Source organism: Mustela nivalis (genome assembly GCF_964662115.1).
Source record: "Mustela nivalis genome assembly, chromosome: 20".
Taxonomy (NCBI): Eukaryota; Metazoa; Chordata; class Mammalia; order Carnivora; family Mustelidae; genus Mustela; species Mustela nivalis.
The window spans coordinates 8,906,277-8,933,827 of record NC_139039.1 but is presented as its reverse complement, the minus strand read 5'-3'; the positions used below and the strand labels follow the sequence as shown (position 1 = coordinate 8,933,827).

Here is a 27,551-nt window from a genome sequence, read left to right as displayed (position 1 = left end):
TATCTGCTGTGCATAAAAGATGTGCTTTAAATCAAAAGACACAGATAGGTTGAAAATAAGATGACAGAAAAAGATATACCATGTAGACACTAGAAAGCTAGAGAGTCTATATTAATAACAGACAAAATGGATTTCAAGAGAAGTATTACCAGAAATAAAAAGTGACATTTCATAATGATAAAAAGATCAATTAATCAGGAAGAGAAGATAATCATAAATCTCTATGTACTTATTAACAGAACTTTAAAATACATGAAGCAAAAAAAGGAACAAATAGATATATCCATGAAAATTGAAGGTAACCATTCTCTAAGTAACCATAGAACAACTAAATAAAATAACAGAAATATAGGAGATCTGAACAACACTGTCAAGCACCTTATCCCATTATCATTTATAGAACACTCCACCATTGACAGAAAAATATACACTTTCCCAAGGGCACGTGGAACATTCACCAAGAAAAACCATAAATCAAGGCTCAATATATTTCAAACAGTTGAAGGGGAATTTATATAGCAGCATACTGTCAGGTCTAGCACAGAAATATGAATACATAATCACTGGATTGTAATTTAATATAATGATTTTAGAGTCTATACATATATATGTATGTATGTATACATACACATACATACATGCATATTTATAAATATGCATATATTTTTATGGGATAAAGCAAATGGAACAAAATGTAAACAACGGATGAATCTTGTATAAAGATATATAGGCGTTCCTTGTACCATCCTTACAACTTGTCTATAATTTTAAAATTATAACAAAATTTTTTCAAAGTATCCCTATATGCCAGCAACAGGAAATGAAATATTTTAAAAGATACCAGTTATAGCAAAGTATCTAAGAATAAGTCTTTATAGGGAGAATTATAAAACTTTGTCGAGAAGCTTCAAAGAAGATCTAAATTGAGAGTTATACTGTATTCATTAACTGGGAAAGTCAGTATTATAAAGGTTTAAATAATCCCAATTGTTTTGTAGATTTGGTAATATTTAAATCAAACTTTCAACAAGATTTTCTTTGAATTTGACAAGTTGATTCTAAAATTTATACAAAATGCAAAAAGACAAGATTAAACAAGAAAGAAAAGGTGGCAGAACCTGCTCTACCAGCTAATAAGACATCATAAATCTTTAGTAATTTAGGTTGTATAATATCAACACAGGGAAAGACCACCATGTATGGACATTTGGTAGATGACAGAGATGTCATTGTAGACCAAAGAGAAATGAACGAATTTGCCAACACATGACAAATAAGTATATGAAAATATGCTCAATATCTATCATTAGCCACAAGGGAAATATAAATTAAAATACAAGGTATCACAACATACACTACAATGATTAATATTAAAAAGACAGAATATACCAAGCACTCACAAGAATGTAAAACAACCAGAACTCTCACAGGCTGATGGTATGAAAGTGTAAAATGGTACAACCACTTTAGAAATCTGTTTGGTAGTTTCTTTAATCCATCCTGAATTATTCCTGTGGTTCCTGTGGTTTTTGTGTATAAAGCCAGTTGGTGGTTTGACTTATAAAGTTTAAATTAGACCTACTATATGACCCAGCAATGTTACTCCTACATAATTTAGCATATGTCTTGGAAACTTTATTAATAATTGCCAGGGGCGCTTGGGTGGCTCAGTCAGTTGAGCAGCTAACTTGATTACAGCTCAGGTTGTGATATTGGGGTGCTGGGATCGAACCCCTGCATTGGGCTCCATGCTCAGAGGGGAGGCTGCTTGATGATGCTCTCTCTCCCTCTGCCTCTTCCCCCACCCATGCTCTCTCTCTCTCTAAAATAAATAAATCTTAAAAAAAAGATAGTTACCAAGAACTGGAAACATTCCAAATGCCCAACCAGGGAAGAATGGATAAACTGTGTCCATTTATACCCAGGACACCACTCAGCAGTAAAAAGGAACAAACTACTGATACATCCAACAACACAGATGAATTGCAAAAGCGGTGCTAAGTAACTAAAAGAAACCCAGCAGGAAAGAGTATTTTCTGGATCATTTCATTTCCCCAGTATCTAGAAGAGACCAACCTATAGTGACAGAAAACAGGTCAGTGATGGGGGAGGGGACTGAGTGCAAAGGGGCAACAGAGAATGTAGAATGTAAATTATACCTCAATAAATCTGACTTTTAAAATGTTAACCAAAGGAAAAAGCCACAATGAGATCGTCTTAAATACAGACCAAACTGGCAAAATTCTAAGTCTGTTGATACCAAATTTTGGCAAGGACGAGGAGCTGCCGGAACAGTCACAGACTACATTGTCAGGAAGCAGGCTCTGAGGTAGAGCCCTGTGTGGGAGAAGCTCATAATCAAAGGACGGTGGCAGAAACAGGAAAAGAAAAGTCACTAAGGCACAGGCCTGCCGACACTCTGATGGGGCGCTCGGGAGTGAGTGTTGCTCATCAGACCAGTCCCACAGAGATCCAGAATGACCCCCGCCTTTATTCTCCCACCCACAACCCTCAGATCCAAGCTATCCCTGGGAAGGGCAGGTCCCAGGGCCAAAGCAGCTCTGAGGTGGGGACAGGCCCTGCGGGAGCTGAGCTAGTCCGAAAGTCACCCTGGAAGAAGGGTCCCTGCGGCCCACCCTCAGGTCTACATGGGAACATGCGCACTCTACTGATGGTGTTGTGACTTAACCATTTTGGACATGAGTCTGATCAAGCTGAAGACGCGCATGCCCGATGACCCAGCGTCATGTCCTTGCTATGCAGCCTCATGAAATGCATTCCCGTGCGTCCTGAGATAAATGCTCATCACAGCACAGTTTGTAATAGCCCTAAACTGGAGACAACTCCAAAGTTCATTTTGTAAATTACAGTATATTCATAGAGTGAAATCATCTAGACATTATTTTTGTCATATATATCGACAAAAATGAAGATACAGCAACAAGCCTCACAAAGGTAAATCTCACTGACATAACGCTGAGCAAAACTAAGGGGCAAAAGAATACCTCCAGGATGGTGTTTCCTTCATAAAATTTGGATGATTCCAGGATGATTTCCTTCATAAAAAGATTTCAAATTGGCAAAGCTTAAACCCTATGGCTTGGGAATGAAGATAGAAGTTATAGATCTAGAAAATAATGTAGTGAAATGGGTTTCACAGAAGTCAGGATAGTGGTTAATCTGGAGGGAGGCAGGTGCTCTAATTAGAATAGCACGCTAGGGAAAGTGACCAAAGTTTTATCATCCATAGGTGCTCACTTTATAATTATTAATCAAGCTATACATATATGTTTGAGGTACTTTCCTTCATGCATGTTGTATTTCACAACAAAAGTAAGGGGAAATGGGACATATGAGTTAAAGGAAATAAGCAAGTTTGGCCTGAAAAAGAGAGGCTTTAGGGGTCATATAATGGTTATTGATCATCTAAAGAGCTCCCCCACAGGCCCAACAAGGATCTTGGAGAGAAAGAAGTTTCTAATGAATGAAACACATGAAATGGGCCTCTGGGCTCAGCTGCTCCTGCACCTGTGGAATGAGTGGCCTGGGAGGGAAGGCAAGCCAGGCGGTCTCAACCAGTTTTCCGGCTCTGAGGTCTCAGGGACAAAGGAAGTAGGGGGAGCAAAGGCTGATGGAGCTAGGAATAAAAGAACAAAGAATGAAAGAGCACGTGTTTATTTTTAAAACAAATGTCAGTTCATGGCTCCTTGCCATGGGAGCTAATTCACCATGCCAGGTCTCCTTGGAAGCACCTGCTGCTTGTACATGGGCAGAGTGCAATTTTCAGCTGACCCTGTTCTGCTGGTGGCCCTCTGGGCTCTCGGTCCTCAGGGATACCAGGCCTCCTCTCAGGAGAAAAGCACTGGGGCTGCCTGAGTTGGTTCCAGCTCCCCTAAGCCCATCTGAGACTGTGCAAGGGCTTGTCTTCCAGACCTGTTCCCAGGTGGATCACCACCCAGAAAAATGAAGAGCTGAGAGGCGCCAGGAAGAAATACTGATAATGTGGCTATTGGTAATGCCGACAAGCTCTGGCCATGTGTCCTGCATACATTTTCTCACTTAAATAATCAAGCTTTGTGTATGCCTTCCATCCATACTACCATATTCACCATGACTCAGATTAATCCGCCCCTGTGTGCCACAGCCATCAGGAACAATCTGGCAGGAGGTGAGTACAGGTGGGGGTAAGGACACCTTATGCTTATTCCCAGATGGGCAGCCTGCTCTCTCTCACTACCTAGCCCTCTCATTCCCTTGGGCGCTGCCTCTCCCTTGCTTGTCCCTTATCACCTTCCCCACTGCCTGCGATATAATAACTAACATTAACACAGCACATCCTGTGGGCGAGACACAGAACCAGAAGCTTCTCCTAGTATTTCATTTATTCATGGTAACACTGTTTATTGATGAGCAAACCAAAGGTCAACGTGGTTAAGTAACCTCCACAAAGTCACACAGGTTGTAAGACCAGGGCAGACCTCAAAAGACCTCAGATCCCCAATGCTTTATTACATACTGACTTTCCCCTCCAGCTTCCCTACTTCTGCCCCATGTCCTTCCTAATGGACAAACTGACCTCCCATTTTCTCAAGCAAAGCACCCCCCACCCCCAACCTTCCAGGTCAAGTTCTTTCTTGTCTTGCCTACTAATTGGCATCATCCCACCTGACTGCCTTAATAAGACCAGGGCATGTTCTCCATCCTGCCCCCTAACAAGTACTTCTTAGCAGTTGCAAAATGTAATTCGTGCTGTTTCTCCCTACGCCCTTTTCTGCTTTATTTTTGTGAAAATCTGGGCAGACCGAGTCTCTTTTCCTCAAAGGCTCATTCCATGTTTGCTTAGGGAGCAGCTGACAGAGCATGGGGGCTACAGGTGTTCTGAGCCCAGGCCAGTCACATTGAGTGAAACCCGTAAAAACTAGGGGAGTCCAAGGGCGTGGGAGAAAACTATTTTTCAAGAGTACGCATGTGCAGGTGCGCGAGTTTCCCGCTGCTAGGGACCCGCTGGGCGTGCGAGGAAGGGTCCTGGGTCAGCTGGACACACTCTCAGCTCTGCACCGCAGGCTCTCTCCGGTGGGGAACCTGACCCACCCCACTCCCCTGGTCCCCCACCCAAAGCACAGGTTCGTCTTCGTGGAGATTGCCGCCACCCCGATCAGCACCCTGAATCACGCGTGACTCACTTGTCAGCCAATTTCTCTGCAGAAAGCTCTTAGCAGTTAATTTCTGGCTAATTTATTATCCTTCAGCTTAGCCCTACAGCGCCATTAGCCAGGAGCCTGACACGACTGAGTGAAATATTGTCTAATTTATTATCTTATTACTCCTCTGGAACAGGATCAATTAATTACCCATTAAAGTATTTCAGCTGTGGAGATTTATTAGGGGCCCTCTGCATTTTAACAGATGATTAGTTATACATGTTTGTTTGCTTGAAGAGCAGAGACTAGCAAATGAATAGAGGCGATGGTGGCGAGTGAGGGGCGAGGGAGCCGGTGCAGCAGGAGGCAGCTAATGGATCTCCTCTGACTCCGTGAAAATGGAGCAGTCAATGACAAGAATTATCGACTCATTCACTTGCGGTTTGGAGATAACCATATGTACAGCGGAAAGGGAGGAGGGGGAGAAAAACCCTCACTCAACTGCTTTTTCCATTCAATAAATTCGCTTCAGAATATATTGGATTGGGGTTTGATGGCTATTTCGTGTTTTGCAGAGTGCTGACACTGGTATGATTCAGTAATTATTGTTTCTTTTAAGTTATTGCTGTAATTTTGCTCTCTAAGATCCCAATCAATTTCTGCCTCTCAAGGGCACGCTTGAAAAGCGATATTTGAAAACAGCCCTCTGATAGATTGTGCTGCTAGACAGTGGCTGAGACAAATAGCCTAATCTGGCACAAATTAGCTTGGCTTCCACAGATAGTTTTATACAGCGATGTAAATTATATTGTCAGGCCCAGTCACTTTCCTGCTTAGAGTGCAGCTAACAAGGAACCATGGAGATATTATTGGTGCAGCCGTGCACTCCCAGGGCTGCTGCAAAGCCATTTGTAAGGGGGGAGAGAGAGAGAGAGAGAAAGAAAGAGAGAGACTTGGGGTAACAAAAAAAGGCAAGGTAGTCAAGCAGAAGTGAGCTAGAACTAGGAAGCGTGCAGGCAGCCTTCGTCCTCTTGAGCAGGACGGAACTAAAGCCCTGGAAGGGGAGGCTTCTGAGCATGAGCTGGGCGGGTCCACTCCATGGGAGAGACGGGGAGGGAGTGAAAAGCTCTGCCTGGAGGGTTGCAGACAAGAGAGGCAGGGCTCTGTTGGGAAGCAGTGCTGAGAGGAGCAGACCTGAACCCCATCCTCCTCTCCGCCTGGAGAAATGGTTTGCGCTGGTTGGGTCTGGGGAAGGGTAGGGAGCTGTGCTGAGCGGAGCTGGAGAGGGAAGTGTTGAGCAGGACCGGCAGCCCCCTGCACTGGCCACCCTGTGCGGGCTTGGCAGGATGAGCTGACCAGCTCACCCCACTGAGGGGCCAGCTCCGGGCCCCATGAGCACTCAGTGGGGCTCCATCCTCGGCACCCTGGGGAAGGTGGGAGTTTGCTCAGCTGGGGAAAGCTTGCCTCCAAGGTGCCTTTCATGTGCCCATCCGGGAAGCATCCTTATCCCTCTTGTCTTGTCTGCCTGGCTTTCAGAATTCTCCAGAACCGGCTCCACTCACCGTAGCCACCACAACCCCATGCCCATCACCACCATCCCTGACCCCAGTTAGATCCACCCTCTTCATCATCCTCAACAGTCAGCGCCTCCTTCACTTTTGCTCCCTCTTTCCCATCAAGTGCTCTGGCTTCTTGTACCAGGAAGATCCCCACTTCTCCAGGCCACTTCATGATCCTTCCGAATTCGACCACAGAGCCTGCTCCTCGCCTGGCAATGGAAGGCTGCCGGCCCACCATTTGGCATCTGTGGAATCAAATCCCATGTTTTCGGAGGTTCACCTTGTGTGCTGGAATAGAAGCAGGCCCAGCCCCAAAGGCAGTAACCACTACTCCCCTAACCAGCCCAGGGAGGTCCCCAGAAGGGCCATGAAGCCCCATGGCCCTTCTGGAGGCTTGTGGGGGGCGGGGGCTGACCAGGCTGGTATCAGAGCCTAGGCAGCCAGTAGTAAGTAAAAACACCATGTTCACCTGCCACTCAGGGGCCTCAGCCTGGAGAGGCTGCAGGGAAGCCCCCACATGGATGGAGGCAATCAGTGACCAGCAGGTTTGGGTGTTTAGAGCCTGCTACATGGTCGCCAACCTCCCAGTCCCATACCTGTGCTGACATCATGGTCAAGGGAGGTCCTTCCTCAGCAAGTGACTGAACATACATCTCTCAGAGATTGCAATGAGGAGTTCACTTAACTGAAAGTCTTCTGAGGGAAAACAGCCCCCTGCCCCCAGCATGTCCTGAGCCTCTTTGTCTGATAATGACTCGTGAACATTTGCTGCTTTAAGGGAGGTGTTTGCTTTGAGTTTCATTTCATCGTACCTGCCCCTCCCACTGCCATCTGTTACTTCTGAACTGCCCTCAGCCACAGATTCTCCCATTTACCGCTTAGGACGTACTTATCCCTTGGAGGGAGGGAGGGTGCTATGACTGTTTGGTCTATTTGGAAAATGAGAGTCACGTGCATAGATGACAAAAACACAACATAAGCAAGAATGATGTTGACTCTTCATCCAACCTCATAAAAATATTGTTGTCAGGCAGAAGGGCATGTTTATTTCTTAAACCCTACTGTGTGTCAGATCACGCTTTCTGTAGCTCACACTGTCTAAATTAATTTGTAAAAAGAGACTCCCAAAACGTATGCTAGTTCCAACACCATAGAATTTTATTCCCCACTTACACGAGGCTAGAATAGCAGCCCTAACAAGTGGAGGAGTGCTCCTCCGAGCAGTGATGGGGGACCCAGCAGCCTTCCACCTTGTTGCTTTCATCTTTACCTTGTGGCTCCAGGGCTCCTTGTGCTGTGTTCTACAACAGCGTAGAAAGGGGAAGAACAGGGAGTTTTACCCATAGGAGGTTTCTTACGGGCCAGACTTGGAACTAGTCTATGTCCCTTTTACTCACATAGGCTCTATAAGAACTGTGTATAGATAGTATTTATAGATGGATGATTTTTTTTTTTAAGTAAGCTCTACCCTCAACATGGGGCTTGAACTCACAACCCTGAGATTTAGAATCATATGCTCTACCAACTAAGCCAGCCAAGTCCTATAGATGAACTTTTAGATACCACGGTTTGACCCTAGCTGGGCAGCTCCCAGCAAGAAATCCTCTATGCTATAGAAGAACCAAGAACCTTTGATGGACAGCTGGTCATCTCTGCCACACCATCTAAGCAGTATCATCCCCATTTTACACATGAGGAAAGAGTATAACATCAGAGATAGAATTTAAATCCAGGTGAGTCTTATACCAAAGACTACGCTTATTCCAGTCCACCAAATTAAACCATACAGGAAAAGAAAATCAAATCAGTACATAAACTTCCAAAAAAAATAGTACGTCATCTTTTTCCCAAGACTCAAGTTGGAGAACTGGTTTTAGAACACCCAGTTCTAAGTGCTCTTGAAGTCTGACATGTTGACCCTGAGCCTTATTGGACCCAGAACTCCAGGAAGGAGAAGCTAGATTCATCTCCCTTAAGAGCAGTGACAGAGATTATCACCCAATTTGCAAATGATGACACTGAAGCTCAGAGAGGCTAAGTGATTTACTTAAAGCCACAGAGCTAATTGGGCCACCAGCGGGACGACAACCAATCTTCTCACTCCAAGACAAGAGCACAATCCTCAGCTCTCTACCCCTCCCACCTCACCAGAGTTTTTCTCACCGGAGCTGGAAATGAAATCAGAGATCAACATAACCTCCATGCATTCAGAAAGACTGCTTAGAGCACCCTTACCTATTCCTGAACCTAGAAATATGAGTCTTTTGACGCTGCTCTCCCTATTCCTAAATTTGAAAAAACTGAAGACCCCACCAAAATGGAGGGCAGAAGAGTCTCCATCAGTTTACAGGGGAGAAGGACAAAACTCCTTCAAGGCAAAGACTGCATTATATATATATATATATATATATATATATATATATATATATATATATATCTCCTCAAGGCTTCATTTAGTACCAGAAAATCTAAAAATCTAAGGTTGTGCAATAAACATCTATGGGACAATGCACATATGAATGAGTAAATGAAAGCAGCCCCCATTTTCTCAGCAAGAACCAGTAATCAAGATGAGTTTCAGGCAGAAAGAGGAAAAAGAAAAAAGAAGTCTCTTTTATGTCCCTCTTGGTTTTTGAGCCATAACTTACTGTATTATCTTTTTTGTGTGTTTTTCCTAGTAATTATAATGCATATTCTTAACTTTTCACACTCTGTTTTGAATTAACATCGTATCTTTTCATGCAAAATGTAAAAACTTTGCCACTGGATAGGTCAATTTACTATCTCTCCCCATCTTTCTGCCATAGTTGTTGGCCCTGTTTATTATATCCGCACGTTATAAAGCCCACAAGACAATGTTAGAACATACGCTATAAATGTCATGTGTATTTTAGAGAAATTAAGAGATTAAAAAAATAGTATTTTTTATTTACTCCAGATATTTACGATTTTTTGTTGTTCTTCATTCCCTCCTGAAGATCTGCTTTTCCATTTGGTATCAGTTCGTTTCAGTCTAAAGAACTTCCTGCAGCATTTTTTTGTCATGCAGGTCAGCTGGCAGTGAACTCACTTGGCTTTCTTTTAGCTAAAAATGTCCTTATTTTGCTTTATTCTTGGAAATTATTTTCTCTAATTATAAATGTGGTATGGACAGAGGGTTTTTTGACTCACTTTAAAGACGGCCTTCCATTATTTTCTTGCCTCCTTTGACTCGTTTTCTTATATATAAAGCGTCCTTTTGGGACACCTGGGTGGCTCATTTGGTTAAGCAACCTACCCTTGATTTCAGCTCAGGTCACAATCTCAGGGTCATGAGATCAAGCCCCAAGTTGAGCCCCACACCAGGCTCCACATTTAGCTGAGTCTACCTCTCCCTCGGACCCTTCTTGCATGCTATCTCCTTCTCTCACTCTCTCTCTCTCTCTATCGCTAATTAAAAAATCTTTAAATAAATAAGGAAAGTGTTCTTTTGCTCTAACTGCTCTCAAGATTTTCTCTTTTGCCTCTGTTTTTTCATAATTTGCCTATCATATCCCAAAGCATGGTTTTCTCCACATATGTCCTGTTTGGGGTTTGCTGAGATTTTTTTTTTTTTTAATTAAGTTAGTGCACAACCCTGAGATCAAAACCTGAGTCAAAATCAAGAGTCGGCCACTTAACCAAATGAGCCACCCAGTCACCCCTGATGATATTCTTCAATCTGTAAATTTGTCTTTCATTACATTTGGGAAATATTTTTTCATGATTTCCTCACATTACTTTTTTCTATTCTTTTTGGTTTTTCTTCTTCCTTTCCATTCTTTCTATATAACCTGAAAAACGAATAGATCATTTATATTGTCTACCTTCAAGTTCACAGACAATTTCTCCATAATCTCCTCTGCTTTTAAGTCCATTCAGTGAATTTTTACTGCAAATATTTTATTTTTAACTTCTGTTTGGTCCTTTTTAAACAGTTCCTATTTTTTCTTTAAGGTTCTATATTTTTTCATTTATTACAGGCATATTTTCTCATATTTTAATGCATATCATAATAATAACTCACTTAAAACCCTTTTTCTATTAATTCCAACATTTGGGTCACATAGGGATCAGTTTTCACTGATTGTGCTTTCTCTTAAAAACAAGTCATATTTGGGGCACCTGGGTGGCTCAGTCATTAAGGTCTGCCTTCAGCTCAGGTCATGATCCCACAGTCCTGGGATCAGCCTCACATCAGGATCCCTGCTCAGTGGGAAGCCTGCTTCTCCCTTTCCCACTCCCCCTACTTGTGTTCCCTCTCTCACTGTCTCTCTGTCAAATAAATAAATCTTTTAAAACAAAAAAACAAGTCACTTTTTCTAGTTCTTTCTGTACTAGATAGCTGTGGCTTAAATTCTGGACATGGTGAATGTTGTGTTGTAGGTACTCTGAATTCTGTTACATTCTGCTGAAGAGTGTGAGGTTGCTACTGTTGCAGTTGTTCTTGTTGTAACAACAATTAAGGCCGTTAGATTGATTTGACTGAAACTGTCAGTTCTGTCTCCTAGGGTGCAGCTTAAATCTCAGTCCAGTTCTTCTATTTTTGGCTGAGCTGCTTGGATTCTACCCAATGCTTGGATTCTACCCCACTGGAACCTGAGATTTGGGTTTTTCAGGTTATATTTAGCAGCCAGAGTTGCCCAAAACTCTGTCATCTGGTTCTTTAGGCCAGGGAAATTGTAGGCTTCCTAGGAGAGTTTTAGCTATCCCATCTGAGATGGATTGTGGCTAAGCACCACAATAAATGGGAAAGTTATCCCACACTATTCCCTTCTCCCATATGTCAACTGTGCCTTCAGGTGGCTGCTTCTTAAATTTTGTTGAGGGCTTATAGTTACTGTCTGTTTGGAGGAGGCTCTCTTGATAGATGCCTACTTGACCATGCCAAAAGTAGAACCCCCCCAGTGTGTTTTGAGAGGGGATAAAGGTCAGCTGTTCTGATAAAACCACCCCTCATAATTCCTTGTCCTACTGCATGTCAGAAGACTCTCCCAGACTTTCAAAGTTGAAAAAGGTGTACTTGTGGTGGGAGTGTGAAAGGAACAGAATCCACCTGAAAATTTGGACATGACTAAATCTTTAACATGCATCATCGCACGTGGCTTTAACATGTCAACAAGCATTTACTGGACATCCACTGGGTGCCAAACTGGGACATTTCAACCAGGGCTCTTAATGGATAGGACACATCAAAGTTCTTCCAACCCAGATTAATATGAATATATAGGTTGTCCTGTACCACATGTGACATAATTAATAATAGTTACTATTCTGCATGTCAAATGTGTGCCATGCACTGGCTCTAACCATCGCAAGAATCCTATGTCTTTGCCATCTCTGTTTCATATGAGCAGCACTGTGATGTTGAAAATGGTCAGGTGTCAGACTTAGATTACCCTAGATTTAGATCTTCACTTCAACACTAACTAAATGACCACAGCCTAAGGCCAATCGTTTAACATCTGCAAAGCCTCCTTTAACTTAGCCTACCAACTGAGCATTCAAAGTTGTGGTAATGATAAAGAAATAGCAGGAATAGAACATCTAATATGGAACCTGCTCATTTTCTCATTACAGACAAGAATACTTAAGATTAGGAAGTTTAAATAACTTGCTCTGTGAAGAAGTTATCTTGCTCTGTAACAGGAGGCTATCTTGCCACCTAAGAAGTGTCATAACTGGGCTTCAACCTCATGCCTGTGCACTTTACCGATAGATAATGGCTGCATTATCTCCAGAATAACCACCAATTATTGAAGACCTAGTATGTCTAAGAACTACATTAGGTGCCTAACATACACAGAGAGAGACCTGACACTAACCAAAGAATTAAAAATAATAATAAGACCCTCAGAACTGGTGATTTTTTTCCACTTATGGAATCATCAGAATTATAGAGCTTTAAGATACATCTTACTAACCCAGAGTTAAGGTCTTCCCTTGGAGGAAGCATCTTTTCTTGATGGAATCACTGTCTACCCCAAAATGCTAGAGAAAGACACACTGCAGAAGCCCTATAAATTGGCCACGTGGTACCCCATTATTCAAGAATACATTTAAATGGCTCAGGAGGGTGGAGAGAGAATGAAGTTCAGACAGAAGAATATTTAAGGCCCCCTCAAGCCACTGACACAGTCAACAGCACTCTGTTCCTTTCTGTGCATAGGAGAGTCAAGCTGGGTATCATCCATTCATTTTATACCTTGCATTTCAATCAAATTCTGAGCTACAATGAAATATCCTTTGTCAGGCGCCTGGGTGGCTCAGTGGGTTAAGCCGCTGCCTTCAGCTCAGGCCATGATCTCGGGGTCCTGGGATCAAGTCCCGCATCGGGCTCTCTGCTCTCTCTCTCTCAGCCTGCTTCCTCCTCTCTCTCTCTCTGCCTGCCTCTCTCTCTGCTGCCTACTTGTGATCTCTCTCTGTCAAATGAATAAATAAAAAATCTTTAAAAAAAAAAAAAAGAAATATCCTTTGTCAAGCCATATTAGTGAGTTCAAGATTCTTTTTTTTTTTTAAGATTTTATTTTTATTATTCATTTGACGGACAGAGATCACAAGTAGGCAGAGAGGCAGGCAGAGAGAGAGGAAGGGAAGCAGGCTACCTGCTGAGCCGAGAGCCCGATGTGGGGCTTGATCCCAGGAACCCGGGACCATGACCTGAGCCAAAGGCAGAGGCTTTAACCCACTGAGCCACCCAGGTGCCTGGGTTCAAGATTCTTGATGAGTGTATACAGACCTTCCACACCCACATAGTTATTTAAAGTGATCAATGAATTCACTTAAAAGCAATTATCTAGTGGGTTGGCCAGATTCCACTTCTCTCCTATTTAGCATAACATGTTTTATCGTTTCTGTTCATTATCCTGCATTGTTGACTTTCAGGTTGGTGTTAAATCTTAGTCACACTGCCAGACATACTGGTATATCTATTCACACATTTATCTGTTCAACAAATAAGTTTCCAGATGCCTGCCTTTATCAGACTCAGAAACAAGAGATATGCCCAGTTGTGTTTCATGATCTCTATCACAGCCCCATATAGTGAAGCCATAGATTCACTGGTTGTGGCTCAGTGGGTTAAGCCGCTGCCTTCAGCTCAGGCCATGAGCTGAGCTGGTTGTGAGCCATAGATCCGGACTCAAGCTCTGTCTCCTTTATTTACCAAATGAAAGACCTCAGTTAAGTAATTTAACTTCATGAACTCTCAATTTGCACATCTGTAAAGTGAGAATAATTTGCCTGCCATCTCTAATGAACAGGGTCTTGTGGGGTTCAAATAAAACTATATAAATAAAAGCATTAGAATTGTAAAATTGTATATTAATATAAGCTATCGCTCTAATTAAATATTACATATCATTTATTTTTTATTCATATTTATTGCTCTATGTTTTCTTTACTATATATGCCTAATAATTTTCATGTTGCAACAATCAACAATATTGCTATTGTCATAATAGGTAAGTTCTACATCATCATATAAAGATAGGCTTTGCATAGACCAGTAGAGGGTGAGGGAATTTTTCGAAGATAGTATATTTTTGCCAAATGCTTTCATTTGTTTTCTTCATCAAATAAAGAAGGCCTTCTTTGACCTTACAATATAGTCACAAGTACCAATACTGGTGATTTAATTACTGGTTTGATAATGTTTGTAGAAAAGAATTAAAAGGTGCCATAGAGTCACAGAGTAAGGAGAGGGCCCTGGTAAGAAAATAATCCCAAAGCTGAGCTCTGGGAGATAAGGAGTAACCAAGCAGGGAGGGAAGTAGAAGGAGCACTCCCACAGAGACAGTAGTCTGTTTGAAAGATCAGAATTAAAGGATTGCATAGCTGGTTTTAAAAGGTGTCAAAACAGGGGTGCCTGGGTGGTTCAGTTGGTTAGGTGCCCAACTCTTGGTTTCTGCTCAGGTCACAGGATGGGGCCTGTACTGGATGGGGATTCTGCTTGGGATCCTCTCCCTCTCCCTCTACCCATCCCCTCATTCATGTGCTGTCTTTCTCTAAAATAAATAAATTGTTTAAAAAAAAAAAGCGATCAAAACAAACTCCATATGCCAGGCCTGGAGAGAACCAAGATCAGAGAGGCATGAGATCAGCCTGGTGACTCAGGCAGAGGTCATATCAGGCGGGGTCTTCTGGAGCACATTACAAATTTGGGTTCATGACAAGCCATTGGAGGGTTTTAAGCAGGAGTTAAATTACAGTATTTTCATTTGTATAATGTAACTTTGACAACGGAATGGGAAATAGATCTGAAGGGGCAGGAGTAAGTGTAGAAAGGCCAGTTAAGAGCTTACTGCAATGATCCAAGGAAGAGATAATGGTGCCTTCTACGATGCTGGTGGCAGTGGGGAAGAGAAGTGTCTGGATCCAAAATCCATAAGAGATATAAATGGCTAGAGTTCGAGAAATACCGATGTGCAGCAGTGAGAGAAAGAGAGAACTCAAGACTGATTCCAGGTTTCTGGTTTGAGCAATTGGATATGACAATGACACTCACCCAGAGAAATAACTGGAGAAGCAAGGTGGAAAGGAAGGATAATGAAGGGGCTTGGGAAATATGAAGTTTGAGGTGCCTGTGGCAGAGACCACTAATCGTCCTCCCAGCCTTCATTCTGGGGAGCTAGGAGTGAAAAGTGAAGGTACAAAGAACGTTGATCTGACCAGTCAGTTGGATAAAAGTTGTCCTCGTGCCTTAGGTCAATTTAATAAATTTAATTTCTTATCATTCTATGGGGGGGGGGTGATGACATCCAGGATCTTCTATTTTTTATTTTCACAACAGAATGTCCGGGTCTTCACTGATACAAGGCTGCCCAGGTGATATCACCTTCCCTAGCTGAGCTCGCAACTAGGTACGGCCCTGTGGCTTGGGCGTGAATGCCCCACTTTCTGGAAAGGGAGTTAGTCGCCCTCAGCAACCTTTTCCCTTTCAGGCTTACTAGAACCCAGTGCTACTGAGATATTTTTCACCCTGTGGATGATGTGCTATAGATGGTGAAGTGACAGGATAGAAAAAAAACCTACATCCCCGGACAACTTCATGAAACAAAACCACTTGCCCAGAAACTCTGGGCTAGGGTGTAAAACAGAAATAAATTACAATCTTATCTGAGCCACTGTATTTTACTCTCTGTTTTAGTGACATAGCCCAGTGGAGCTGCCTGGTAAAAAAGGTGGAGAAAATCTCAGGAGAGTTGGAGAGTCTTCAGAACATAAAAGGCTACGGAACCCATGGCAAAGAGACAAGTCGCCCTGGCAAGAGAGGAAAGAGGGTGAGAAAGCAGAGACTTGGTCAAAGCCCTTGACACGCCAACAGAACAGTCAGAGGGGCTAAAGCCCCAGCTGAGAAGCCTCCTGACAGTGGCCAGGAAAGTGAGCAGATTCCAGAAGAATGTGGTCCTCCACAAGGGAGAGGGTGGTGCTGTGAGGGAACAGGCAACATTAGCAGCTGTTCAAGTTAGTGGCTTGGAGCTCACTGGTGACCTTGGGAAGAAATGTCAAGGACATGGAAGGGAGCAGAAGCCATGCCCAAGGAAACTGATTGGCAACAGAAGTGATGAGCATAGCATGGCTGTTCAGAAAGCCGCGGCTAGAAAGAGCAGGGGTGATGTAGCTAACCTAGAGATTATGGCAAGGATGGCATTTTTTAAAGATGGAAGAAATGCAGTATGTGTCGGGGCTAAAGATAAAGGGAAGCACACTAGGCTACAAGAAGGTGAGGAATAATGGGCCAATTTAGAGTAAAGTCATAGAATGGCTACAAAGAGAAGGAAAAGATAAGACTTCTATGTTATCAGAAGGGAAGCATTTGGGGGCACCTGGGTGGCTCAGTTGGTTAAGTGTCTGCCTTCAGCTCGGGTCATGATCCCAGGATCTTGGGATCGAGCCCCACATCGGGATCCCTGCTCAGAGGGGAGTCTGCTTCCCCCTCTCCTCCCTGCTCATGCTCCCTCTCGATATCTCTGTTGCTATCTCTATCTCTCTCTCAAATAATAAAAAAAAATAAAAACTTATTAAAAAAATAGAGAATAGAAAAGAAAGAAGAAGGGAAGTGTTTTGCAACCACACATCTGTTCCACCAACCTGAGCCAGGTTCACAACCCCTTTCTGTCTTCACATTAGACAAGGAATTACCACATCATTCAACTGGGACAAATAAAGTGTTGGAATTGGCATTTATAATGGCCTTGTTTTTGCAGAGTTTTTGAAACCCAACCTAACTAGTAGACAGTAGATGCCGAAACTGTCCACATTTTATGTTCCTGAATATGTGTATACAAAATGTAGGCAAATCCCAGTTAGAAAGTTAGAATAAGAGCCTCTTGAAGGCAGGAACCTTATACAATTTTTGTTTGAGTCCCCAGCATTATAATCGATGCTCAATAACTATTTCAAAGATTCAGGCAAGTTAAGACCAGGTTTCACAAAACAGTTATTATTCTTTACCAAAGAATTTACCACCAAGTACATTCAAATTAGCCAGTAACCCTGATGCACTTAAACTTTGAACCAAAATTTACATTTGAATTCTGGCTATAAATACCGTTAGTAGTTTGAATCATTACCATCGAATCTAGCCACTCCAGTATGTTAGGGACAAATCTATTAAGTAAAACCGGAACCCCAAACCTCTTAAATCAGTGAGAAGAGGTTCTAGTGACTGGAGAAGACGTCAGTGCTGGAAAAATTCTGAAATTTCAAAAGCTGGGAGGTGGTGAGTGGGGAGAGGAGAATACAGAGGACCCTCACCTCACAAGCCAGTTGGATCAACTTTGTCTCTGTGCCTCGGGTCATTTTAATAGATTACTAAATTTCTTCTCATTCTATCGTGGCTTGACAAAGTTCAGGGCCCGTCCATTTGTCTTGCCCCCGGGGTGAGTGTCTCCTTGAGGCCAAGCAGTGATTATGGGAAGGAAATGTGCAGCTACGAACGCTCTGGTGCCAGTTTTTACTAAAAGCTCTAAAACTCACCCTACCATGTCCTTGGTTTCTGAATTATGAGTCTATTCACCCTCTTTGACCCCTGTCAGAGGATGTAACTAAGACACACTGACAGTTCCTAGAGAGCTGTGTTTCTCTCTTCTGGGTCATCGCAAGTAACCCTCGAGAACCCAGCGTGGACGACTGGGTGGGTGAGAACTCCCGCCTTCAGTCTTCATCTGCCTGGAGGGACTGGGAGCAGAGAAACAGGCACTCGGGAGAGAGGCGAGCTAGGCCCATTCTTTCATTTGTGGGTGAGAAGTCTGGCAGAGGATGTGAACCCATCGGCCCGGGGTCGTGCAGCCTTGGTGAGAGGCGGGCTCGGACTGAGATCTGATTTCTGGGCTCTTAACCCAAGGTTTCCCTGAGAGATCCCCAAATGAAGCATTCTCCCCTTCACAAACATCTACAGCCCTCCATTCCTATCTTTTTCATCCCGTTCAGGAAAGAGAAGAATATATGCCTCCCTGTCCATATGCTCTAGGTTTTCTAAGATAAGAAATCACTGGAGGCCAGATGGGTCCCTGAAGGACATATGCTTTCCATTCTCCAGACTATTGTTTTCTACAAAAGCCTCCAAGTGGTCTCTGAGACTTGAAAACCCACCTTCCTGTTCTGCCTTAATTCTGAGCAGCTTCATAGCACCTTCACCATCCCATCGTAAAAATATTCCCAAATATCTGATCTGCCTGGGTTCCCTATTCCATTTAGTAAATCTGTACATTTGTCCCCTCAAAGCAAGGCATCCTAGGCCTTCCAGGGCCACCGCCCAGTCCCCAGCAGTGCCTCAGAGATGGCCAGGGAGCAAAGACAATCCTCAGAAGAAAAGAGGTGCCCTTCCAGGGCTGTTTCGTGTCTCCCAGGCATTTGCATGCATATATTTATACACATAGAAACACGCACACACATGCAAACACACGCATGCACATATGTGGCCGCCACATGAGCCAAAATGCAAAAAAAAGAATCCCACGCAGGAGAGGAGAAAACGTCCCCTTTATATCTGCAGGCTGCCTCCAGCAAAAGCATTCCTAAATACGATAGGTTAAATATATTGCTGCCATTACACTCTACAAGAAACACATTCCATAAAAACGAAGGTGCTGTAAATTATACAAATATGATGCTAACAAGCCAGGAAATGCGCCGCTAATGAGGTCAGCTACAGAACTCCCGCAGCGCTGCAAATCAGGTGCCAATCCTGCATGTGAGGTTCAAGAACGGCGTTGGGTCAGCATTTTCCAAGTGCGTCTGTAACCTGCTGTTCGGTGTATGGTTACACAGGTAGATAAAAAGCCTCTGCTTCTCCCCCCATGGCAATCCCCCCCCAACTTTGTTTATGTGTCAAATCTCCAAGCCACCCGACGAGCATGCTCTGCATTAATGTACCTGACTATTATGCCTATTGTTCTCCTGCTCAGAGTAGAGAATTAGTCACTCAGATGTGTAAATATTGGTTACAGTTTTGAAGCATGCAAGCTTTGTGTTTCTATCAGCCCCATTCCTGGAGGAATTATGCATGCTGTTGGCACCGGGTTTTGTACACACTGTATTTGCTAAAGCTCTAAAAATCAAATAAACATGTTCTCGGCTCCTGAATTATTAGTCCATTCACCATCTTTCCCCGTTAGGGGGGGAAACAATAAACACGCCGAAATGTGGCATTTAGGAACTGCAACAAGATTTCTGCTTGGCATTTACAAGTTGGAGAACAATCGAAACACCCTTCCTATGCCTTTGTCATAAGGCCTCCTGCACAGAGCAAGAAGCCTCTGAAATCGCCCCTGACCCCTAGGTGAACGTGACCTTCACCTAGACTTCACGGACACGCATCATTTGCTGGGCCTGATGCTGCTCCCAGAGATGAGGGCAGAGAGGGAGGTCAAGAGTCTGGGCATCAAGGAAATCCAGTCCACCCCAATTTGGAGGCCAGAGCCACAGCTGCTATGACGAGCCTCGCTTTCCCCTCAGAGAGTTCCAGCCTCTATTTCCTGCCGGCGGGAGTACGTAGGGATTAGTAGAGCTCCAAGTCAGAGCTGAAGAGGTTAGATTTACCCATACGCCGAAGATCCTCTCAAATTGGCAGCCTTTCGGAAGCACAGAGGGCAGCCAGTTTGACAGGCCAATCCCGTGGTACTAGTTGGCACATTTTTTTTTGCCCCGCCAGGATCCAGGGTAGTTAAGGTTTAAAGCCATTGAGGGCAAGCGAATAGAAAAGTGAGAAGTTTCACGTGAAATGCACCAAAGGATGCAAGCGAACATTTAGCAGACAAATAGGATCACAAAAATATCTCCTCCATCCCCCTACGCTAAGCAAGGTATTTCTGGTACAGCTTCAATTCCAAGCCAACAGCAGGGGTGGGAGGTCGTTTTGTTCTGAACTGCCTGGCCTAGCCCTAGTCTCAGACACCTGTTTATACTCCATCGCGAAGGCTCTGTCGAGTCTGCTCTCCACAGTCTAGGGGCCCTGCCGTGGATCTATTTGTATACACATATCCTCGGTTTTGGAAATAACTTCAGCTCATAAATGCCATTATTTCCAGCAGAGTTGGTGTAAACCATATTTACTACTCAAACACTCAGCTAAAAATCGAGCTGTAAGGGAACAGAGGCAGGAGCACAACAACAACAAAGAAATCGGTGACAGCTACAAACCACAACCACAAATCAAACAAATCCGTAAAGTGCCCTTGAGGTGGGAAGCACAAAGCAAAGACGTAGCAAGGTGACGGGAGGTGGCCACGCTCCACACAGAGGAAAGGAAACTGAATTCGCAATTCCCTGTCTACAGTAAAATACGGACTCCATGTGCAGAACACACGGGGAGGTAGAAAGGCGCAAGGAAGGTACGGTGGGGGGTGGGGGGCGGACACAGTAAGAAGCACCAATTTGGTCTCACTTCCCCCCAAAATCTCAACAGCCCTTGTGTTGGTAGACAGGGGGATCTCAGGGTCTGCACAGGGACTGTCCTCGTGTTCCACAGCTACCCTTTACCCAGCACCATCTGGACAAGGAGGAATATTGGGTGGGCAGCACACACGCAAGCCAAGAATCTCTTCCCCTGGAGGGGTGAACTGCCTCTATTCACTCCACCAGTCAAGAAAGATAAAGCCACCACATCAGAGCCGCACTCACCCCACGTGGGTATTTTCACTCATTCATTTTTCTGACAAGCATTTACTAAGCACCTGCTGTATGTTTGGTGCTGGAGAGGACAGAAATGTCTATGAGACCCCGTCGTCTCACAGGAGGATAAGAAACGTTAAGCAAGAAAATGTTAAATAAGAAAATCATCGTGATGATATAAGAAAATGACAATGCTTTTCAGAAAAAAAAAAAAAGCAAAAAAGCCATGTGTTATCCATGACCAAGGGAGACCATGATGCAGGCTATGAGGGCTGACTGTGTCCCAAAGGGAGAGAGAGGCCTGTAGGCTAGGTGAACCAGGAGGGCTTCAAGGAAGAGGTGAGATTTGAAGGTAGACAGGACTCAGCAGGGCAGAATAGAGAGAGAAGTAGCGCGGATGCGGGAGGATTTTGGGAGGGGGAGCCAGGAGGTGGGAACAAACGGGGCGTGTTGGGGAAGTTGAAAGTAACCAGTCTGATGGATGCACAGATGTGTCTCTGTAGACGATTTCTCCGTAGGAGAACAGAGGCAGGTAAAAGTTGGTTCCTCCTGAACACCGACCAAGCTCATGTTGGAGATTGGGTCATGTTTAAAAATCACCTGTGATGAACACAAGGCAGCCTTCAATAGAAGACCCATATTCATCCCTGTTACATGTATTTACCTCTAGGGAACGTGAGGAGATGCCAGGATAAATAGGAGGCTGGATGTGGAAGAGGAGGGCGCCTCTGCTGCCTGCGTGTGTGTACTCACCACCAGTGTGCAAGGGGGGGGGGGGGACTCCGACGCCCCCTTCCTCCTGGAAAGCACTGAAACCGGAAAGTGGGCTTCCAAACAGCCCTGCAAAATGTGTGTGTTTGGGGAAAGAGGTAGGAACAGCGGGGGAGGGAGACAGAGATAGGTTCTTCAGGCCGGCGGAAGGTACTTGAACTCTGAGGGAAGGTCAGCTGTTTGTAATGAGGACGAGTTGAGAATCACCATAACCCAGAGCAGACAAAGTGTGAAATATGCATTTTTCTCTTTCATTTCACACTATTTTTACGAGACCTCTGTGGAGATGCTGCAAGCGAAGCCCTTGGCTTGAGCCCTGCAGGGCTGGCAGATTTATTACTGAATTTAAAAAAAAAAAAAAAGAAAGAAAGAAAGAAAGAAAGAAAAGAAGAAGAAGGAAAGAAAACAGTTCAGCTGTCTGGCCAGGTAGAAGGGATTATCTCTCCTTGAAAGAAACCAGACCAGAAATGACTTGCAAGGGCCGAGGGAAGGACCCCGGCTCTGTCCAAAGCTGTGGGCCTTCTGCTGTTGCCAAAATTGTTACTAATTCTTAAAATGGTCCTTAATCCCGTCCCCAGCCTGGTGGCAGGAACTAGACTGTCTCTCTCACAGACTCTGTCCCCCACCCTTTTGGGGGCAAACCCTCCATGCCCATCCTACCATGGCAGAAATTGCCGCCCTGATGCACGCTGACGAGGGCCCATACCTGACAGCAGCCCCCGACTGGGTCACACAAGGGACCTGAGTCTGCCACCATTCCAGGCTCCCAGAGAAGCTCCAAGACAGGAACACTTGTACTAGAACCTCTGCTCTGGGCCTCTGCCCAGAACCAGCCCAGCCTTGAGTCAAATACCTAATCTCATTTTCACAAACGGGAAGGCTCTAAGAGTACCACAAATGGTTTATTGGACTTTACAAGATGCTCTTCCATTCACATCATCTTGTTGGACCGATTTTCCATGTTAACTGCGTTTACTAAACTCTCGCTCTGTGCCAGGCACTGTGCTAGGCACTGGGCATACAAAGGGCATGAAGATGGAGCCCCTGACCTTGGAACAATGTTCACAGATCCATGGGCTGCTTCTCCCCATGACCACTCAGGTAGGCATTACTTTTATAACCAGGGAATAGTTGAGGAAACTAGAATTCCAAGAAACAAGTACTAGCCCAAGGCCACAAGCCCACAAAGGAAAAATCCAGACCTGGGGGCCAGCTCATCAGAACCCACATTCATCAGGCTCCACACCCTCTGAAGGGGTTCTCCAAAGGCTCTGCTTCTCGGATTTGTCTCACTTCTCCCTCCATCCTTAGAATGCACCGCCCTCTAACTTCTCTTCTCCAGGAAGCTGTGTTGCTTCTCGCTTTTATCGAAGGCCACATTCACCCCGTAGAGGAAATCTCGTTCCAATCAGCCCACCTGCCTGCTCCCAGTACCAGAGTCTCTTGCTCTGGTCCTCCTTCTTGCTGTCTGCTTGCCTTGGCCATGGAGAACTGGTTGGCTCTTCCCACCTCTCTAAATCTTCTACTCCCCAAACTTTGCCAGCTCCCTCGAAACCGAGGTTCCAAGGGTCTTGGCCAGAGCCTCCTTGCCAAACCCACCAGGAATTGAGGAGCAACACCCCCAGCACCTAGCCCCAGCACCTCTGCTGAGCGACCCAGCCATCCTGTGAGGGCATCCCTCTTGGCCTCAGCTCTCAGCTCCCTGTCCCACAACCCACCCCTCTAATTGCCCCCCACCCCAGCAAGTGGGGCATTCCTATTTGCAAAGTGCTGTGAGGAAGAAAAGAGCCAAGCACTTCCCATCCACAGGAAGAAAGCAATTTTAATTGAAAAATGAGAGCACAGATTACATGCAAATCTTTGTTGGCAAATTTCAATTACCATCAAATTAAATGCATAGCTAAGCTAAGCATCTTTGGGACACTCTATTTAATGTTTTCCTGGGATATGTCCACAGCAATCAGAGGACACATGATAGGTGTCCTCCTGCTGAATGAGTCCCTGGGAAGAATTTAAGGAGCTCTAGCTCTAGCCCCCTGGGGTCTCCACATTCAGACCTTAAACAAGCTTATCTCAACTGGGAAGTGGGAAAAGAGGGCAGGAAAAGGCAGGCGTCCCCGCTGGTTTTACCCATTCAGCTTCCTGTCTTTCAAAAACAGCAGGCACCAGAAAAGGGAAAAATTAGAAAATATTCTTCAAGCAGCAATATGAAAAATTGTGCCCCCCAAATTACCTCACCCTTTCCTATTATTTTATAGAGGAGAATGCTGAAGGTCTGTGAACCCCTTGATCAAGCAGAGACACGAACACGGGCTCTTGTCATGCCCAGGATAGGATTTTGTTCCGAGATGGTCTCAGAAACCCTAAGGAATGGGATTCACACTCTGCGGAAGCTTATTCTCATATCCTACTTTGTCTTGTTGGCTGTGTCAAGCACTTTGCTCACTGCCACATGTGATTTGGTACATTCAACACACATGGCTTACAGGGCGCCCAGCCCCACGCTGCTCCCTGGGACTGCAAAACCAGAGAGCTGACCCCCTGCGACCCTCCACGCCACGCTCACATCACAAGGGTGCTGTGTCTCCCCTGTGCCACAGCTGTGTCGAGACAGTTCCAGAACAGCTTCTCTGACCAGACTATAAGCGTGTTAAGGAAAGAGCCACGATCGCTAACCTGTGTGTTGCTCCCTGTGTCCAGGGTACCTGAGTCCATCCTCTAATGTGTATTAATGAAAAGTAACCCACATTTGAAAGAAAACTGACATCATGGTGGTTGTTGCTCTGAGAAAATGGGAATGTGCGTATGAAGCTTTACCCTGAACTGCAATAAGATTCTCCTAGATGTCTTTCATCCAAGCAGGAAGTTTCTTATCACTAGGCGATAATTTCCATGTTGGCCAATACCCAGGTGGCTGGAAGACGCCAGGAAGGATTCAATTAAGCCATAGCCATGCCTATCACAGCCTGTGCCTTGTCCCAGGACACCCCAGCTCTTGCCTGCTGTCAGACCCCAGGATTTTGTGTACACCTGCGGAGGTGGGGTGGGGAGACAGGAGAAGGATGTGAGGCCCGTCCCCAGAGTGGGGCGAACAGCTCTGAGCTGGAACAGCCGCCAAAGCCAGGGCCCCCATCCTGAGTCTGATGAGAAAAGCCAGAAGGAGTATGACAGGCCCTGGGCTGATGGGGAGAAAGTCCCCCTCCACAGGGCCCCGGGCCCCAGCCAGGCCGGCTCTCACTCCGGCTCTCCTCTGCCGAGCATGTGGGTTCTCGCGGCCTTATCTGCCAGATGGCTCCCGGAGGGGATGATTTATTAGGTGCAGAAAGCTCGCTGATAAATTTTACTGCAAGTCCCCGGCAGAAGACTGGGGGTAGCAACAGCCCAGCACAGGCAGCTCTAATGGAAAGTGCCGTCACCAAAGAGCAAAGCATTATTTATGACTGTCTGTAATGCCGTTCGGGGGAAATTCATCATCGCCTCCCTGCTCCGTGCATGCGGGGACAGCAGCTCTACGGGGCGGGGGAGCACAGGACAGGTGGGGAACAGTGAGAGCTTCTCTGGGAATCTGCCAGTGGAAAGCAGGGCCATATTTTCCCCCGAGTGACCCCGCTCCCCTTGTCAAATACCGACCTACAAGTCCCCTCACCATCCACCATCCCTCTCCCCCACGTCCCCGCCCAACCCCCCCCCCCCACCTCCTCCTCTCTGCAAAACAGAGAGGAGAGAAAGGAAAAAGAATGGTGCTTTTCTTGTTCTTGGTGTGGCCGGCAGATGCTTAGCCCTCTGCTGGAATGAGTCCTTTCCAAAAACAGCTGTCTAGACCAAGGAACACTCCAGTCCCCACCGAGTACAGAGCAAGAAAGGGGATGCTCTCCCATTTCGCAAAACTGCTGAAGACACAGGCTTGGAACAGGACAATGGCCCAGCTCGGGTCACTCCTCTGAAGCCAAGTGAAGGCCAAGGAGTTCAGAGGCTGGCTTGCTTGGCGGATCCTAAATGTACTTTTCCTTCTGGCACACGGCAGGGACCTGGGTGCACTCCCTCTCCCTCTACCCAGGCGTCTTGTGCACTCTGCTAGATGAGACATTTGGGGGTGTCCCTGTCCTCGCCCAGCCCCTTCCCACCATGTCAACAAGTGAGGCCCCAATCCCTGTACTTCCTTTTGGTCTATCTAGAGGAGTCATGGTTTACCATCTGCCGCACGTTTGAATTATTTATGTCTAGTCTGTCTCTCTTATCAAATTAAGTGCTCCTTGAGGGCAGGGTCTGTATCCTATTCATTTTTATATTCATCTCAGCAGTAAGCAGAGCTCCTGGCCCATAGTAGCCTTGATAAATGCTCGATAATAAAATTACGCTGGCAGACTTAAGATATACTGGGATTGTGGCCCCATGTGTTCTTACGCATCTGTCACGGTGCTGGTATTCCCAGCATTTCAGAAAGAGTAGCTTGTCCCCACCCACGCATCCATCAGCTTGGTATAATGGAAAGAGCACTGGATTAAGAGTCAGGAAGGATGAGCTCTATGGGCAGTCTCCCCAAACATTCTTTGAGTACATTACAGGAGCCAAGTCAGATTTCACCACTAAGGCAATAATTAAGCACGGGCAGCTCAGTTTACTTCTGCATGCCTTGGTGAGCCAGGGAGTAAAGGAATAATAAAGTCTGCCCATCCTCACTTACAGGACTTCTGTGAGAACGTGAGTTCTGCAAGGACCTGGAGATCTGAGTTCTAGGAAGGGAGGGAACAGCTGGTGTCCAATGGTTGCCCAGGCCAAGAAAGACACTGAAGTGCTTTGCAGGCGTTATCTTGTTTATGTACCTTCCCGGCAGGTCCATGGGGTCAGTTTTATTATTAGACTCATGGTATAAATTTGAAAACATGGTGTCAATTCCTTCACTGACCAGTGGAGTGGCTTTGAGTTGGGTCACCTTCCGTCTTGGGGCCTTTTGTTCTCATCTGGGAAATCAAGGAGTTGGGAGTAGATGCTTGGGAAGGTCCCTTGAGCTTCAAATCCCTGTAAGTCGTGACCCCATGAGGTCTGCTGTCGTACATGCAACCCAGTCCTGGGCCACTGCCAGGATGCAGGGTAAATGCGTGACCAGCATTTCCAAGAAAAATAAGCTATGCATGAAGGGGCTACTTCAATTTTTGCTTGAAGATCTGGGATTTAAAGTCACACCAACGGGAAGTACAGGACACTATGGCACTAGAACCCGCCATGACTGTCTCCTGAAGAGAGATGAGTCTGACAACATTAGGCCCAAGAAGGAGGCAGGCCAGCGAGGTCAGAGGGACAGGAGAAACTTCAGGAGACTGGGCTGCAGAGTTGTGGTCCCCTGCCCACTCTGAACAGGTGAGGACAGGGTCAGTGATGCCATTCACAAGCCCTACCGATCTCTTTGCCAGCTCCATGGCTGATGTGTTTTCCAGAATCAGGACATTTTAGAACCAGAAGAGAACTTTAGGGCCTCTAGTTCAACAGATTTGCATGGAAACAGAGGACCCAAGTTGTAAAATAACTTGCCCAAAATTAAAGACCTAACTGGAAACCGAGCCTCAGGACTACTGTATAGAGCTCTTCAAGACACTGGGTGATCAGCCGGTCTCGCAGGCACTGGGCCAGTCCTGTCCACATGCACTTTCCCAGATATATGGGAGGGACATCCAGGTTGTTCTATGAGCCATACATGCAAGGATCATGCTGGTGGTTCTTTTTTTATAGATATAACAATGATAAAGTCTGTCGGTTTTTATCTTCTCAAAAATATGAATTTGGGGTATAAGAACCATCGTCATAAAGTTTAACAAACTTGGGTGCCTGGGTGGCTCAGTGGGTTAAAGCCTCTGCTTTCAGCTCAGATCATGATCCCAGGGTCCTGGGATCGAGCCCCGTATCAGGCTCTCTGCTCAGCGGGGAGCCTGCTCGCCACCCCCACCCTGCC

The 27,551-nt window shown here is 45.3% G+C and overlaps 1 long non-coding RNA gene across 1 annotated transcript in view; it reads right to left on the bottom strand.

Annotated features, from left to right (window-relative positions):
- LOC309855336 overlaps positions 1-27,551 on the bottom strand; it is a 114,731-nt gene that overhangs the window by 54,312 nt on the left and 32,868 nt on the right. The gene's annotated exons all lie outside the window — the stretch shown is intronic.